At 31.5% G+C, this 18972-nt stretch overlaps 2 non-coding genes across 2 annotated transcripts; both read right to left on the reverse strand.

The window, feature by feature from the left end:
* Positions 1-3611: 3611 nt before the first annotated feature.
* Trnav-cac (transfer RNA valine (anticodon CAC)) lies at positions 3612-3684 on the reverse strand. Its single transcript has one exon. It is a non-coding gene; the product is annotated as a tRNA-Val (tRNA).
* A 1007-nt stretch (positions 3685-4691) lies between these two features.
* Trnav-cac (transfer RNA valine (anticodon CAC)) lies at positions 4692-4764 on the reverse strand. Its single transcript has one exon. It is a non-coding gene; the product is annotated as a tRNA-Val (tRNA).
* Between the last annotated feature and the right edge of the window lie 14208 nt (positions 4765-18972).

Here is an 18972-nt window from a genome sequence, read left to right on the forward strand (position 1 = left end):
CTACTACCACTTACCATCAGGTGGAGTAGAGCCATCCCGGCGCACATAAAAAAAAAAAAAAGAAAACAGCAATAAAGCCCCTTTTAAATATAATAATATATATTTGATATCTAATTAATTAAATTGAACTAAAATCATATATTTCTTATAATAAATTAAACTGAATATTAAATGATGGAAGAACAAACGAACGTCATGAACAATTACAATGTCCACTAAATATAGACGTCAAAAGTCAAAGTTTTACCTTTCAAAGGTAAATCAGCTGCACGATAATTCGTTGAGCGTTGATATGAACAATGTCAGCTCACGACACGTATACGAGTACGTCACGACACGTAACGACGTGTCACAACATCGCGCTAACGGTAGCTGGGCTATTCAAGAAATTATACTTTTTTTTATTAATGGACTATTACTTTGTAATGCTTCCCGATTCGATTATTTACTTGTTCGATTTATGTTTTTAAAATTATTTTTGCGTAAATACTGAAACCGGTAGAATATGAAATAAAATTTATATTCATTATTTTATTTAGTTTTATAATTATATTATAATTTTAAAACATTGAGTCTTCCGTGTATTCGTATATATATCTCACCAAATGATCTGCTTTTTTTTAAAAGCTCCTGGAGCTCGAATTATATTTTCAATTATTATGCAGTCTAGGTATGTGTCATATTATTTTTATATAAAAACCTTAAAATGATATATTATTCTAATTATAGCATTAGAGATCGTTATGTAGTGATAAGGCCGCCAACGTTGATGCTAATTAGGTTGTTGCCATGTGTTATGTAATTTTTAATTTTAAATAATGTACAATATAAAGTATATTCTATTTTGTAATTGTACGAGTGTTTGGCAAACAAGCGATTTTTTCTACACCTACATGACATACTCGTCAAAGTCAAACATTAATTTGTTAATAATAAAATGAACTCAATAGATGTCACGTGACAGGAGTGAAACCTATTTACGTCAGAAATATTTCACTCAAACCATTCAAACGTTTTATATAGAATCTTGGAACTCGAGTTTGTTTATATCATTTGCGCACATTGCGCCTAAAGACATACGCGTATAATCTACATATATATCTGCCTCTATAATAAAATTACTTTCTTCTTCTTCTTGTGCCTCTCCACTACTGGAGGTTGGCCGTTAGCTCAGCGAATTTTTCGCGATATCGCGCCAAGCGAAAAAGTTTTTCCACGCTGGCGATCTTTGTCCATTCTATGATGTTGCGCAACCAGGACTTTTTTAACTATTATTAAATATAATTAAATATTTTTAAATATAATTAAATTACTTTACTAAGTAAAATTAGACATAAATCACTTATGATTCAGTATATAAAATATTTACAAATCTAACAAACTCTTATTTATAAAACATCATTCCATTCGATATTTGAACCACTGAATATATATTTAAAACTATATTTAATTGCATTACAATTTTACTTAATAAATATTTATATATCCTTCGAAATTGTCGACTTAGTAGACTAAATAAAGGCATATATGCTAATATGATTGGGAGCAGTGCTAAGCGAATCGATTTGACCTTGTTTGAAATTGTCAAAGGCCCTAAGTTACTCTGTATCCACGCATTTTTTTAAACTAAGCAGATTAATTATATACAAAGGAGATGTGTTACCGGTCCACACATACTTGCCCTGGAACGGAAATATAAAAAACAACTTGTATATAATATTAAGCTATTACTGTTCATTTGTCCTGTATATATATATATATATTTTACTGGTGGTAGGGCTTTGTGCAAGCTCGTCTGGGTAGGTACCACCCACTCATCAGATATTCTACCGCAAAACAGCAGTACTTGGTATTGTTGTGTTCCGGTTTGAAAGGTGCGTGAGCCAGTGTAATTACAGGCACAAGGGACATAAAATCTTAGTTCCCAAGGTTGGTGGCGCATTGGATATGTAAGCGATGGTTGACATTTCTTACAATGCCAATGTCTAAGAGCGTTGGTGACCACTTACCATCAGGTGGCCCATATGCTCGTCCGCCTTCCTATTCTATAAAAATATATATATATATATATATATATATATATTTCACGCTCAAAGTTCAGGTATAATATTATATATAAAACACTGAAAATTATTTCATGATTGATTTATTTCATAGAAGTATAGATTCCCGCCGGCTGGGCTTTAGTTATATATTATTTTAGTTCTTTTTTTACATACCTATATCCCTTATGCCTTACTTCCAGTCGACCGCCCAGCGAGATGCAATATATCGCGGAATACAGGATTATTTAGGTAGAAAATTTTGTCAATGAAATGATTTATATATTATAGTATACTTGAAAAAAATACCTCTTCTAATTACCCCTGCTACAAGCCCCCAGCTTCCCTATATCTAAAAGAAAAATATGTGATGAACAATAATTATATTCAAATATAAATAGAAGTATTTCCGCTGTAATGTTATAAGAGGAAAGTTACCATTTAGGTTATTAATTATGAGTTATTTCACTTAAAGCTCTACTTATCTAGCAGTATTTTTTTTGTATCAATCGATATTATTAATATTATCTTTAGAATATAAACCAGTGTAAGCCAATACAATTTCAATATAAACCAATAGGAAGGTACCGCCAATTAATTCTGCTGCTGCGAAATAATTGTTTTGCATTCCTGTGCTCTTGATATAGCTTTTTTATATATAAATTAACTAATTTAATACATAACATTACAAAGAACACACATCAGTTCCAAATTCGAGATTTTTACCTTAATAATATTTTAAAAAATGTTTATTATAACATTCTTTTCCTTTCACTCATATTATTAAAGTACATACGTATTCCGTGGACACTGTAAATCATCTTTATTTCTTTTGACAATTAAATAATTATTTTTGCCGTTTCCAAATGTATAATAATTTTACAGTGCGTACTTTAATCGGTATTTAAATTCAATTATATAACGAAAATTATATATAAAATTACTGCTACTACTTAGTAAGCTTTCTAGATTTGAAAAAAATATTTCTGGGCTTCTTAAACTTCGGATTTTAATTCTTCTGTGAGATTGTAAATGGAGGACTTATCACTGTACTGGTCGAACCCATCGATTTTTATCTCTTAGATTATCTCTTTGTTAATTGTTTGTTATTAATTAAATTTATTGAATGAATTTATTCTCTTTTTTTGTAGTATAGGTAGGCGGACGAGCATATGGACATATGGTAAGTGGTCACCAGTGCCCATAGACATTGGCATTGAAAGAAATATTAATACCAAGTACTGCTATTTTGCAGTAGAATATCTGATGAGTGGATGGTACCTACCCAGACGAGCTTGCACAAAGCCCTACCACCACCCTTTTCTTAGTATAGTACTACTTACTATAGTTACCATAAATGATGTTATAATTTAATACATTATTTATTTTTATTTTTACTATGTACAGACATTTTTATAAAATACAAAATTAAAATAAAAAGAATTTAATACAAAATGTAACAGAAAATTAAAAGGTTGGTGCCAACCAATCAATGTAAGTGGTAAAAACAACTGTTAATATTTTAATATTTCACTGAAAAACAAAAAAGGATGATCATTCCGATATTATTGTTTCCGCCCGGGATCGAACCGGGGGCCTTGTGCGTGTGAAGCACACGTGATAACCGCTACACTACGGAAACGTTGTACGTAATTGTGAAATACACGATAAGTAATCGCAAGCAATTTGTCATATCAATATATGAATATATAAATAGTATAAAACAAAGTCTCTAAATACCTCGTTCTGTATCTCCGCTAACTCCTTTTAAGCCACGCAACGAATTTTGATACGTTTTTCACAAATGCAAAGAGCATTCAACGAGGATGGTTTTTATGTATGTGTATACATTGAAAATTGTAGGTTTTAAAAAAGCCTAGAGAAAAATTCGGGATAGCATATGTCGATCTTCTAAGGATAACACATAATATTAATTTTATTTTTTTAAATTTGGTCAAAAGTAATAAATATTGGTGAAGCTTTTTTAATGGATATTATATACTAAATATATATATATATATATATATATATATGTATATGTTTAATATCTCAAGTATATTTTTTGGCTTATTAGTCCTTACACTGTATTCACAAAATAAATATCTTAGGAACTATCGCGCAATAAAATTATTATAATTATTATAACGGTGGTCAGCGGTGCGATGGCGGAGAAGTCAGTGCGGATTCAGTTACGCGTGGTTACATGGCCAGTTGCAATTTTTAAGTGCGGCCTATGTGTATTTAATATTAGTTGCTGTACATACATTACAATGTAGCTACATACTTTTGTAGTTCACTTCAACTCACAATTATTATTTAAATAAAGTTCTTGCTAGTAATATTAAATTAATTAATCAACTGCTAAAATTATTAGATTATATATAAAAATATTTTTAAGACTGCATTTGAAAGTTATTTTTTTGTAAATCTTAATAATTATGTAATAAATTTAGTTTGTATATTTCAAGACAAAGATCTTCAAAATGATGATACAAAACAGTCAATGATTGTATATATCTATAGTTTAAATATAACTCATAACAAGCAATGACAACTTTTTAGTTTAATTAACACATAAATACAAATCCTATATTATTATTCCAAAATTATTAATCCTAAAAATAAAAAGGATGATCATTCCGATATTATTGTTTCCGCCCGGGATCGAACCGGGGACCTTGTGCGTGTGAAGCACACGTGATAACCGCTACACTACGGAAACGTTGTTAAGTTGGACGAAATACGCGATACGTACCCTCGCAAGCAATTTATCATGTCAGAGATAGGTTCGAATTGAACCTTATTTTATAACAAGCAATGTTTATATTTGAATGTATCATTAATTCTATTGTTTGCTCTGGTTGGGTAATCACTTCAGTACGCAACTCTTATTTCAATCTAACTTTTAACAATGGATGCTGTATTTTAATTGTATGTAGATTATAATAGCGTTTCTTTTGTTTTTTTTTTCTCAAATACCATAAAATGACACAAGTATGTCAAAGGAGCGAACAATTTGTATTGAATAATAGATTGAAATAATAAATTGCGGTGTAATGAGTAAAATTTACCATTTATTGGTGACTTTTATTTGTCTGTGGTAGTTTTTTTTTAACCCAAATAGTCATACCACTAGAATTGTTTTTACGTTATCTGCAATTGCCTACATGTTCTTATTTCTAGACAGCATAAAAATCTAAATTTTAGGATTATAAATAAAATTTAGGATTACTTACTTGTTATATGTCAATTGTCCTTGAAGGGTGGTGTTGATCTTTATGGGATTCTGGTTTCCGAGGCAAGTATGAATTGTATTCGGCCACCAAGTCAATACTGTTTAAAAATATAAGTTTTTATCAATGTAGAAAATTAAAAACAATTCTAAAAGTGTAATTATACTGTTCATATTTTCAGATTTTCAAATAATGAACACACCAAACAAATAACTTCAATTATCGTAAAAATAAGCGTAGGCTACCTCATGAAAATGTAGGTAAGTAGAAAACTACACTTTTTTAATTAACTTAAGCTTTAGGCTATGACAATTTTCTGTGACCATTATTTTTCCGCGAATACAATTAATCGATTTTGATTTCTAGATTGTCTGTTTGTCGTGTCATCTGACGATCATGTGATTCGCGCGGCATTTCGCCGTTCTCGCCGCCGGTCGCCGCTGCCCGTGGCACACTTACCGTTTGATACAATTCTTTATATTATTCTAATCCCAAGACGTGTCGCCGTACGCACCGCACAAATATTCTTTGCAACGAATTTGCCGTGGGTAGACCTATATAAAAATATTTTGTTGTTATACTTATAATCTTTTTTGATATGCTTTTTTTACAGGTTTTTGTAATGAAGAACCAGTGACTATGTGAATAGAACAAGTGAGATTTTTGGTTGCGAAAAGTAGACGCCAATATTTTCGAGTGTTAAATTTTTGTTTATTTTATGTTTGATTACCATTAATGGCTCTATACCATTTACTCGAATGAAGATCTTTTAGATTACTATTACGTAATGTATGTTTTTGTATTGAAAAATAATAAAAAATAACATAAAATATACATATTAAGGGTCAGTTGAATAAAGAAGGACTGCGCTTTTTGTTGTAATAAAAATACAGTAATATAACCAATAAAAATCTACATTTTTAAAAAACATTTTGAGTTGAAAAAATATCGCAAAGAACTTCGTTCCCGATGAGAGTCCCACGACCGCATTTTTTTTTTATATTGACCACAACGCAACGAAAAACCAAAATATGAAATCGATACAAAACGGAGAGAACGTCAAGAAAATTTTAAATAATCCTACGCATTATAAATAATCAATTGTGAAAATAAGATTACCAGATCTCCTTTCCAATCGCGAAACAAAAATAATAAAATCATTCCTACTGGTCATCAGCATTGCGCCGACAGTTATCGTGTTTATTTATTCAATTAAATTGAGTCTAAGAGGTCAAAAGCCAGGACGGCTGGATGACGGCAATTACATTACGTCATGAAACGCAATGGACACTGACCGGGTCGTTAAAATAAATTAAAAGCACTGTTTTATAAGTCCTTCGGTTATCATAACGCTTGCTGTTAATGAAATGGACGAGTTGCGTTTTTTAAGCTTGGAGTACACGAGATGGTTATTAAATATGTTGCGGGTAAATGATTTTTATTATATTTGTCTATTATGTATAAGTATTATTTCGTATGTGTATTATGGCACTACCTACCAGGTATCTATTTTAAAGTGTTTCGGTTGGGATGTTTGGAAGAAATAGCCAATAAGCCATAAGTTCGCCTCTTGTAGTTCACATTAATTAATTATATTATTAATTAGCTCTACAACATTATCTGTACTGATAAATGATATGTCAGTTTTTATAACCCAAATAGTATATAAGATAATAAAAAACAGTATATTGCAGTGATAAATTTCAGGTACTCCGTAAAAGTAGCCTATATCCATTACCAAATTTCATCAAAATCAGTTCAATGATTTAGCCGTTTAACCGTATGAGGAAAAGAGATAGACGAAGCATAACAATATATGCCATATTGCTGCATACTGCCCCTTTAGTTTATTAGCTACTTTACAAATCCCGAGGTCCCGGCTTAAAGTCGCGAGGAAGTTGGCACTCTGGTGTCACTGGTCCTTCACTTGAACAATGAACTCTGAACGAGTATAAGCAAGCAAATATTGTTTTTTAAAATATCTATATTGTAATTTTAATCAAGAAAAGTCATATTGTAACATTTTTGCTATAAATATTTTTTTTAATATATAACATGTGTATATTATCCCTATGAATGTCATTAGTTTATAATGAAGCTACTGGTTGTAATTGAAAATAAATTGACCTTATAGATGAAGTTGCGTTGATATGAACGGTAATTAAAATACGGTGTGACGGTAGCCCTTCGATTTGAAAATAGAATGACATATTTATTTGTACAATTATATACGTATGTACATTCGTTCCGCTCGGTATAAATTAAATAGTAATTATTTTTAATTAGATTAAAATGTAACACACGGGCTATTCCACAAGCTAATTTACTTAAATGTAACTTTATAAGTAAATAAATAATTTTGGACTTATGCAAATGTGAACTAGTCTTAACCTCATTCTGCCTTCCTTATAAACATTGCTTAACGGCTGTAAAGACACGGACTTCGCTCTTTCTGTTATTATTGATTCCACATTCGAAAGAAGAAGCCACAGCATTGTCTAAGTAACCACTGGCTAAGCAACGTTTATAAGTTAAGGCTGATTGTCTTTTTTTATCGCTGGTAAATCGCATTACGCGTTTCCCCCACGGGAACAGTGGGGGGTATGTGAGACTCGCCGGTGTCCTGGTCACCCAATGGGCTCCAAACATCGGAATACCCACTAAAAAATCAGCCTTACACGGTAGCATGCGCAATGCTACCGTGTAAAGCTGATTGTCTTTATTTAGTTCATTTTGTATGGGTTTAACTGTTAGTGTATTTTTAATCTCTTTACCAAGCAAGTTCATTTCTCTTCTATTCGTTTGTTTATTTTTACTACTGTTTATTTATTTTTTATGTGGTGGATGAAATTCTGCTACGTGTATCCACCAACTCGCATTAGAGCAGCGTGAAGTAAACTCCAATCCTCCCAAAAAGTAGCTGTTCTTCTGAAAAAGTTATAGCTCCATGATCAAAATTTGTGTCAGGATCTTCGAGAAATGAAAGATGAATCTTCGACTCAACTTAAAAAATAATTTGCCTTATTAAGCTTTTTTTTTTATTAAACTTGTTTCATTTACAAGTGTAACATAAAATAAAATGTAAAACTATTCGCTTAACAGCCAAGTAAAGTGGAATAGTCTTATAATATAAATAAAGATATATTAATCCAAAACTATTATAACTATTTGTAAAGCATAATATAGCAGAGCTGTTGGCAGATGCCATGTAATATGTAATGTAAAGTTTGTTTATATTTATCCCTTCTTAAATTGGAATAGGCTGTAGATTGTGTATGATGTACAGAGAACCGGTAAGAAAATCTTTTGCACCAACTTTACGACAATATGTTAGGATCTTATGCGGTTAATATAATGCTATGCCGAAACATTATTTTTATTTCTACATTTGTAATTCAGTAAAATTATTGGTTGTTATTGGATAGTTAGAAGATGAGAATCTTAACTGATTCCGAGTTCAAGACAGGAGAAGCAGCGTTGAATTTTCATGTGCTTAATTTGTGTTTATTATAATTTGTATAATTTATGTTTATGATCTTGTGCTCGATGGTGAAGATAAACATCGTGGGGAAAATTGCATGTGGCGGCTGAAAATCTGCCGGTTGGAGCAGTATGGTGGAGTAAGCTCCAGAAAGGAGAGGAGCAAACATAAGCTTGCTAAATCAAGGAATTTAGGAAAATGATATGCTTCTTTATACACATGGTTTCTACTACTTTATGATATATATATATAAATATATATATATATATATATATATACTGAATAAATTTAAACAAATACAGGTAACAACCAAACCAAATACAACTATTCCGATGCGATATCTTTAAAATATTATAATTATTATAGCCAATGTTGCATATTACGATATGACGTTGCACGTTCCAGTTCTAAGCCAGGGAAAATTATTTCTCACAAAATGGCTTTTTAATGGAGTTATAGCCTCTTATTCTTAATTTGAATTTTAATGTAATTAGGGTCCAATCAAAATTCGACCTGCATACGGATTGACGATTAAAATATATGTAAATATATAAATTTTATAGTTACCTTAAAATTAGCGATTCATCTAGTACGTTTAATTTTATTTTAGTAGATTACGTATTCCAAATTTATTTTTCATTTCTTCATATTATCACTGCTGGACTCTCCATTTAAAGATTAGGCTTGGACTTTATTCCATGCTGCTTTTATGGGAGTTGACAAATACACAAGCGGTAGAACTGCATCCAACATTGCAGGTTTCCATACAGTATTTTAATTACTTTGCAAGACATGAATTTTAAACATGAAAGTTCTATAGCTTGCTCTGATTGAATCCACGATGTTTTATATGAATTGGATCACCTCGATTCTATTTTGTATTAAGTACACATGAATCCTAAAGAAGAATAACATGAGCCTCTCCACACGGCGGCAATAATTACTAGCTAATTTTATATTTTGAAAAGGTTTCAGTCATCTTTTTCAATAATTATAACATTAAAAATAATTTTAAGTGGCTGTAATTTTAAAGTATATTGCTTTTATATGTAAGATGTTTAAAAGCCAGCCTTGTTAATGCGGCCCGTTTAAAACTATGTGTCACTTAAAGAGACCGTGCGTCTTCGTTAAGGTGCTATGACCAGTTTAAGCAGACCTTTACAGTTTAACTTCTGTTATTTATTACGCTTAATTAAATAAAGTACTTTTAAATGAGACTTTCAACTTAATGTCTTTATAGTGAAGCTACTTTTAATATATATATTTTGTGTATGATATATTATCAAGTAAATAAAGTCATCGTAAAATAATGAAGGAATTAATAAAAAAAGTACATTTTTATTTTATTTACAAACGGTAATTATTGTTTTCTTTATTTGTTGTTCAATTTGGTACAAGCTGTTTGGACTGCCTCTTTGGTCTAGTGGATAGATATAAGGCTGCAGATCCCGAAGCTCTGGATTCAAACTCCAGCCCAGGGTCGACCGATAAAAAATTACTGAGTTTTTCGGTCAAAGATTATCAGTAGCAGTCCGGATTCTGGAAATTGGAAGTATGTACAGTCCCATGCCTCACATCTGATTCATGTGTGATAGATTATTAAAGTGAGGGAAAAGAGTGTACAACTCACTCACAGCGCATACTCGTGCACTATAATGGTGCGTCCTGCAGGTGTGTCCTGCGAGGTTGGCTAATCTCTCTTGAGATCGGCTTCCGTGTCCAAAATCGGTCAGGAGGATGACCACATGATCTACAAAATCGTATCACCTAAAAACAAGTCTGCTTATCCGTGTGGTTTAGTCCCTTCGGGAGATTCCATTGGACGTTCAATGCCTTAACAATGGTCTAAAAACACATTCAAATTATATCAATGTGTAAGCAAATTGTTTTGGTTTTAGTTTATCGGCTTCCAATTTTAAATTATTATTCAAATGCCACTATTACTTTCCTCGAATACAGTTTTTTTTATTCTTGTAACTATTCGCTTAGAAATATAGAACTTACGTAAGTGTCATTTGTATTTATAAAATTTGCCTTGTCTATTCGTATTTAAGAACGAAGTATTACAATAGAAGTTCGATTTTTATCATCGCATTCGAAGATTCAAAATGAGATAATAAGGTTGGAGTTTTAAAGAATACAACGACCTAGCATAATGTGTTTTTATTTCTTTTGTATGTAGCGTATGTTTAAAACGCTAGATTTTCAATAAACGTAATATATTCTGCCATTGTCATATATGATATAATGATTTTAATTTCGAATGCAAATTCTGAATTTGACAACTGACAATAGTTTATGTACGTATGTATGTATGTGCCAGTTGAAATTATATCACCTGCGATTGAGCTACCACGGGGACTATCTAAAAGATTGCACATCTATATAAGCAAAATACCACTTACTGACTATCTCACCACGAAAGCTCCGAAATTATATTGATTTGAAATTCGGGGCGGGCAGCTAGTATAGTATAAAATTGTGACATTGCTTAATTCGAAATACATATTATATGAGGTATAAACGTGATATATAGAAAAAACTTAGTCAATGTGTACAATAGCCAGCCATCTCGTGCATAATAGTTTCTTCTAAATAAACGGAACTTTATTTATTTTTTAAATTAATGTATAACTTCGTTTATAGTTTATAGCGCACCAGGCTACACCGGGCCAAGCCGTGAAAGCTTAATAGAGAGACGGACAACGTTGCTTTCGCATCTATAATATTAGTATAAATAAAATTCATCAATAAATTGACTATTTAACGGAGTTATATTGTTTCAAATCAAACAGAAAGTTCTTGAGGAAACATATTGCATGAGGGACTAGACAAAAAAGAACTTAAAAAAAACTTGGTATATCTTAATGTGAACATTTATAAATAGACGAACGCTTTTTTTTTATTACAGTGATAAACAAAATTTATTCCCTGGTGTGAACAATAATGAAATAATTATGAATCCATGAAATTTTACGAGCGCTCTCGTAAGGTTGGTCAGATTTTTACAACCAATTTGGTGACGATAGTTGCGTACGATGTATTTAGAGTTCAGGCGGTTGTAAAACTTTTATAATGTTAACGAAAATAGATCTAACGTTTGCTTTATTGCATCTCGTAGAGTAAGTATTTAGTATATATTTCGAATTTTATTACGATCGTATAATGAGATCGTTCGTGACATATTTAGATGTTATCATTATTACCTGAAAATACTGTTATAGTTAAAAGATTTAAGATAATGATTGTACAGTAGCACGAATGAGAATAGGGACATTTTCAGGGAAAAATAGAAATTGCAGGCACAAATTAAAAAAATACAATGAAATGTGAGCATATAGCCATTATAAGAAATGCATAAGTATTTCAATGTTGGTGACGAATAACTATCCCAAATATGGATACCATTTGTATCGCTTGTGACAGTGACTGACCATGATAAAGTATATTTTAAAAAAGGAAATACAGATATTTTAAAACAAAATAATTAGTAGGCTATATATATTTATGGTAATACATAAGTATATAACATAATGTATTTTACACTGTCAAAAAATATGTTGGACAACACGTATAAGTTGGTACGTCGAGTTGGAACAATTAAAAAAAAATGCACAAAATATTAAATTACCCACAACGCCGCACTGATGTAGGTATATAGGGCACAAATTAATTACTCGACCAATAATCTGTCCCAGTGTGGCACGAATAATAAGGCCATTGCACACGTGCACAACGCCCGCATAATTTATTTAAATCGGTTCAAAAATAATCTACATAAAAGACTGGATGCAATACTTAGCGGGGCGCCGATAACAATTACGGCCATTGTTCTTAAAAAACGCTTTAAAATATAAAACAAAGGCTAGCTCGGGCCCTTGTCGCTTCAGTCATGCGGGCACTATTATTGAACCAAATTTTCATGGTTATAGTGGGTTGATATCAACATCCGTAGCTCTGAGAAGTGGGTTTATAAGTCGCATACGCGATAAATACACAATGTGCTGAATTGGTGATATATTACGTTAGATATACTAGTTAACCCGTCTCACTGAACTACTAGTTGAATATTACTTATGAATGATCAAGTTTTAAAGGAAATGACTTAAATTTCTACCAATAACTCAAATTTTTAACATTCCCACCGCCAAGATAGAAGACTTTCTCCTACACAATAATAATAATAATATCCTCCAGACCGATTTCAGCCACGGCGCCCAATCTCAAGGGAGATTAGCCAACTACGTAGGAGATTATAGTGCACAAGTGTGTGCGCAAACACAGGTGCAATCTCGATTCCTTAACTCTCATAATCCGATGGGACGGCAATCAGACACGACCAGAAAGAGTTCAGGCGCAGGACCAACGGCTTTACGTGCTTTCCGAGGCACGGGAGTGTAAACACTTCCAACTTCCAGACTCTGGGTTGCTACTGAGAATTTTCTGACAGAAAAACCCAATAAGTTTTTGTTGGCCCGACCTGGGAATTGAACCCTGGACCTCCGGGTCTGTGGCCTTAAATCAAGCTAAAAATTAATGATTTTTATTATAAATTGTATAAAAAACATAACATTTTAGATAAATTTGAATATCGAATTTAAATTTTGCTTATAATAAAAAATATAATGAGTTCAATAACACAATTTATATTATGTACAATAAAATATATCATTAAATTAATAATTAACAAAAAGATTAAGAAAATAACAGAATAATTTACTTAACTCAAACAATTTACAGATTAAAGTAAATTACTTACACGGTTAATATCCAATTAACACTATACTATGTATGCATTCTTTATTAAAAACTTTATAAGCTCTCAGTGTACACGTGTTTACTAAATCAGTTGAATGTTTGCAAGATTATTTATCCCGCCTTTTTTATATAATTTTATTTGGTATTAAGTTAAGATATTTTATTTTCACAAAACTACTACTCATGCATCGAACTAAGAGAATCGTTAACAACCCACGTGCCGAGCGACCAGCATCACATCATCCGAAAAATATAACTAACAATAAAGCTCATTTTTAGTTTAAGATTATTACAAAAACTAATCTTATAAATAACTGAAATCGAACAGTTCACTATTTCCTACCGAGATACCAATTTATTATATTGCCATCTAAATTAGATATTACATTAAGATTTTCAAAGATCCATTTTTACAATCGAAGAATATTATTATATAAGTGACAATTTAAAAAGTAAGTAACATGATGACCTCCTGTTCGATTTAGGCCACAGCGGGCAATAATAAATTTGACTAGCCAACTGCGCAGGTCATATTATAGTGCACAAGTGTGTGCGCAAACACAGATGCACTCCCCCAATCTCATAATCCGGTGGGACGGCAATCTTATGCAACCGGAAAACGTTGAGGTGTAGGACTTCCAGTCTCTGGGTTGCAACTGTACATTTTTCGACAGAAAAACCCCAATAACTTTTTATCTGAGCGTTCTGGGACTTGAAATCAGGATATGATGATTCGTTGGTCTAGCCACTAGACCAACGAAGCATCACATTTTAGCTTAAATATAATATCAAACGGTGATGACGCGGTTGCAGAAATTACATAAAGACCAAGAATTACATGATTCATTGCGATTAAATAGTTTTAAAACTTCATCACCGACTTTAGACGACGAGTCATTAGGTGTGCGACAATCCTTACCGTTTATTGAAATGCAAAGTTATTGCCGCATTAAAATATCTTCCAGCGCCGAAACATTTAAAATAAATTCTAAAAGCTTTAATTAAAACATTTTAATTTCTTCAGATCTTCAGTAATAATTACGTTTTATGTTTTATCGTTGAATATAAAAGTAATAAGAAATGACATCAAGCATAAACATATGTTTAATTAACTTATATGTATACATATATCTAAAGAACGTAGCGGCACCATGGATATCGTGGGATTAAACCCGGAAAAACACCACTGAGAGCACTAATCCACAATAACACGGCGTGGTTGAAAATGCTTCCAGAAAATAATGAATATCTCGTGTATATAAAAAGTTGTGGAGTTTTCAAATATGTAAAGATGGTCCATTGGTCCCATACATACATATATACCTAGCTTTGATAGAAAAGTTCATCAAAAACACATAATACAAAATGGAACTAGAAATTCATCTTAAAAGTATTTTAAAAATGATATTTTCTTGGTTATTATGCAACTTCTACTAGACTCACATCTAAGATTTTATGCACTAGAAGAATCTACGAGTCAGACTTATGAGAATTAAACGTGGCTACATAAAGACAAGCTTACAATTAACGAGAATTATGTAATGATTCATTGCATTCTAAATTTGAATGTGGATTCATTTTATCTTACCTAATAGCTGAATTTAATAAAAAAAAAGGAGAAAAATAAGAACATCAGATCGTCTCACTGCCAAATTCCAAACTTTGGAACCAAATTGACGCAGAGTATCAAAAACATAAGCAATTTGCAAAGCCAAGTCCGCTAAATCAAAAATAGGACTGAAAGTTATATAATTAATTAAAAAATAATAATTAATTAATAATTTTTAATTAATTAATTAAAAATTATTAATTTATAATTATTAATAATAATCAGGGGTGAGCCGTCAACGGTATCTGGTCAAGTATCTACAAATAAAGCATCAATACTCATGAGAATGTATATCAACCGTTAACCTTTAAAGTTTCGTTCAATTAAATTATCCAATTAATAAATATAACATAAGTGAGTGTATGAGTGAGCATAAGGTTAAATTTAATTAATTAATAATAAAAGCAGGATAGTGCATACCCTGAATTCATCACCAAAGAAAAGTGAAACCGTTGTTTCATTGAAAAAAATAATAATTGATACTGCTGCTATTGAAATATTGATTTTTAAATTATTATTATTATTTTTATCACGCAGCTAGAAATTTTACAATGTTTGAACTCCCGTACCTCAGAAAAGTAGTAAGTCTTGAAACCATCGGTCCTCCAGACCGATTTCAGCTACGGCGGCCAATCTCAAGAAAGATTAGCCAACTGCGCAGGACATATATAGTGCACAAGTGTGTGCACAAACACAGGTGCACTCTCTATTCCCTAACTCCGATGGCAATCCGACTGAACGGAAAGAGTTCAGGCGCAGGTTTTACGCTCTTGCTTTCTGAGGCACACTACCAACTTCCAGACTCCGGGCTGCTATTGAGAATTTTTGACAGAAAAACCCTATAACCTTTTTTATTGGCCCGACTTGGGATTTGAACCCAGGACGTCCGGGTCTGCGGCCTTACATCTAGCCACTAGACCAACGAGGCAGTCAAACTGTTGATACTGCACCTGAAATACCTAAGGTCGTGTTGGATTACTGCCTCATGGGATTACAAGAGTTAGAGACTACATTTGGATTTGTACATATATTGATAATATCGATTGACTAGTTTCCCTTGAGAAAAGCAGCCATGACCAGTATCGATCGGGAAGACACCGCACTATTAATAGGTAATGCTGTCTCAATACTATCGAATAATTAGCAACAGTTAGTAGTCCAAATATTTCCTACAAATTTATTTTTTGTAATCACATAATCAATCACAAGGATTTAGTATGAAAGAATACCTGCTAGACGTATTCTTTTGGAAGTTGGAAAATAATAGAAAAAATGATTCATTCGATATGTGAAAATTCTGAGACCTACTTAAGTCTGAAGATCTTGGAAGAAGTTGATCTTAGGAACATGTCACGTCTAGTCATGCATTATCCGGATATTTGCTATGCTCTTAGTATCATAATTTATACAAACAAATGATCACTGCTTCTTACAATATTGTAATGATCTAAGTAATAAGAAAGTGTTATATTCGTAGCAATTATATTAATATTTTATGCAATACTTCTATACACTTCTGCTCTTAAAAATAAATTCATTGTTTCGATTTTGAAATGGTAGGTACTAACCATATTCTCATATTTTAAGAGTAAGAGAGCTAATGTAGTTACTTGCAAAAGGGATATTCTTCTCCAACCTCATGTTTGACGGCGCATTGATGATATTTATACTCCTAATAGTACAAAAAGCAAAGGTGGTTAATTTGCTTGTCCTCCTTCCTTAAAAAAAACATCAAAGAAAACACGAATGCAGCAGTAGCAATTGAACGTGCAAGCGGCATCTTTAATCTTATTTAATGGCAGCAAAAATATAATCTACTGTGAGTTAGGCATTCTTAGCATTTTCCTTATAATGTTCAGTTTTTGCATGGACAAAAAAAGAATGCAGACAGCCAAAGAAGTTTCAGGAATGATCACGTATCTAATTGGTGAAACATTCTTATCTTTTGCTCATCTATTAATGTAATTTAGTTGTTCATTTTCGATTTACTCAATCATGTTTCTTGGAAATTGACGAATCTGTAACGGCGTCACGTCTGTAAAGTATTAAATTATTCTGTAAATTCGTTTTATAATAGGAAACAAAACCAATGATGTAAGTATTTGTGAATACATAACGGTTTCTTACTCAGTCAGTTATTGTTTATTTGAATTTAAAGGGGAAGCCAGTGCTATTAGAGACGATATATCATCTTAGATCGATGCATATTCTTATAAGAATTTGTTTATACTTCCCATTGTTTCTTAAATTCCTTTTCCATGTGTTACGTCAATAACGTTTAAAAAGTTAGTATGTAAGTGCATGGTGGTTTTTAGCTTAAAAAAATAAAATTCATGAATATTAAACATATTATATACTTTAAAATTTATCAAATATATTATAAGAAACTATTATATTGCAACGTAACGAAATTCCAACTTGAAATAATTCTAGTCAATTCTTACAAGATTATCTTAGAAGTACTTCTTTAATTGGTCGCTTAACCAGTCGAGCTACCAAAAATAAAGCAATTTCAAAAAAGTTTAAGTTTTTATATCTAAGGAATCATTGAACCGACGTTAATAGCATCTTGCGCAATCATCCAATGAAACCAATTTAAGTTGAACGTCTGTTATACTTAGAAGCTTTACCAGTTCTAAATGTACATCTATTAGCGAAACCGATTGCCCTCTTGCTGGACAAATTGCTGCTGCAACTGGGCGGGGCAAATAATAAGTTTTTATAGTTGAATCTGCTAAGCTTTAAATTGTACATAAATAGCCAAATTAAACTATGTAGATAGCATAATTTCATTCCTTTACATTAAAAGATTTTTTTTATTTACAAAACAGCGTGGTGGAATAAGCTGGAGCTTATTCCAACACGCTACTCCAGTGCGGATTGGTGGAATACACATGTGGCAGAAAGTAAATAATAATTTATATATTATATTACGATATTTGTCAACAAAAACTATAAAACGTTGTGATCGTGATTTTCATAGTATTATATAAAATAGTTTTCGCATACCAAATATGTTATGTAAAAATGGGATACTAGGAAAACAGAGAACTTTTAGGATCAGAAATGTTAAGGTCACAAAAAACGAATATTCATGTGCTATATTCACATTAGCATAATGCGATATGAACTATAGACTTATTAAAAAATACAAATCTTTTTTTTAAAATAGTAAAGAAATTCGGCCATGAATAGTCTTTTTGTTTTTAATACAAAGGGCTTTATTATTAAAACAACGGGTCTGTTGTGTAGCATGATGGATGTAAGGACGTATTCATAATGGATGTTAAGTCGTATGAACCTTTTTTTTAACATACAAAAGTAAGTTCTTTAATATTAAAAAATGCTTAGTTTATTATTACTTAAATCTTTACGATATCTTCGGTTACTATAGTTAATATTTAACAATAAATACAAACCCTAACTATTTTTAAAATTTTTATGAACTAATTTTGGAGTGTTAATTATATCAACTTTGAATTATGAATATTCCGTTATTATTATTAACAAGACTTTTTTTTGAGCTGAGCTGTTTGTGATGAAACAAAAAAAATCCCACCAACTAGTTCGAGCTCTACAACCCTATAGCCCTTCATCCTATATAACCATATTTCGCGCACGAAATCTCTAATTTGCATATTACGCTTAATTCGATCCCTTAGTTTTTTCTAGCTGTTTTAATCGAACTTGGAAAAAACAAGCGAGGGTCATTTTTTCTGATCTTAAAAAATTATTGTCATTACAATATATTAAAAAAAAATCTCCACTTTGTTTCAAAACATCTGCCGGTTTATGATTTAACAAAACGTTAATCATAAAAAAAGAATATTTGCATTTTTCGTATTATTA

The sequence above is a fragment of the Nymphalis io genome, chromosome 16 (genome assembly GCF_905147045.1).
Source record: "Nymphalis io chromosome 16, ilAglIoxx1.1, whole genome shotgun sequence".
Lineage (NCBI taxonomy): Eukaryota > Metazoa > Arthropoda > Insecta > Lepidoptera > Nymphalidae > Nymphalis > Nymphalis io.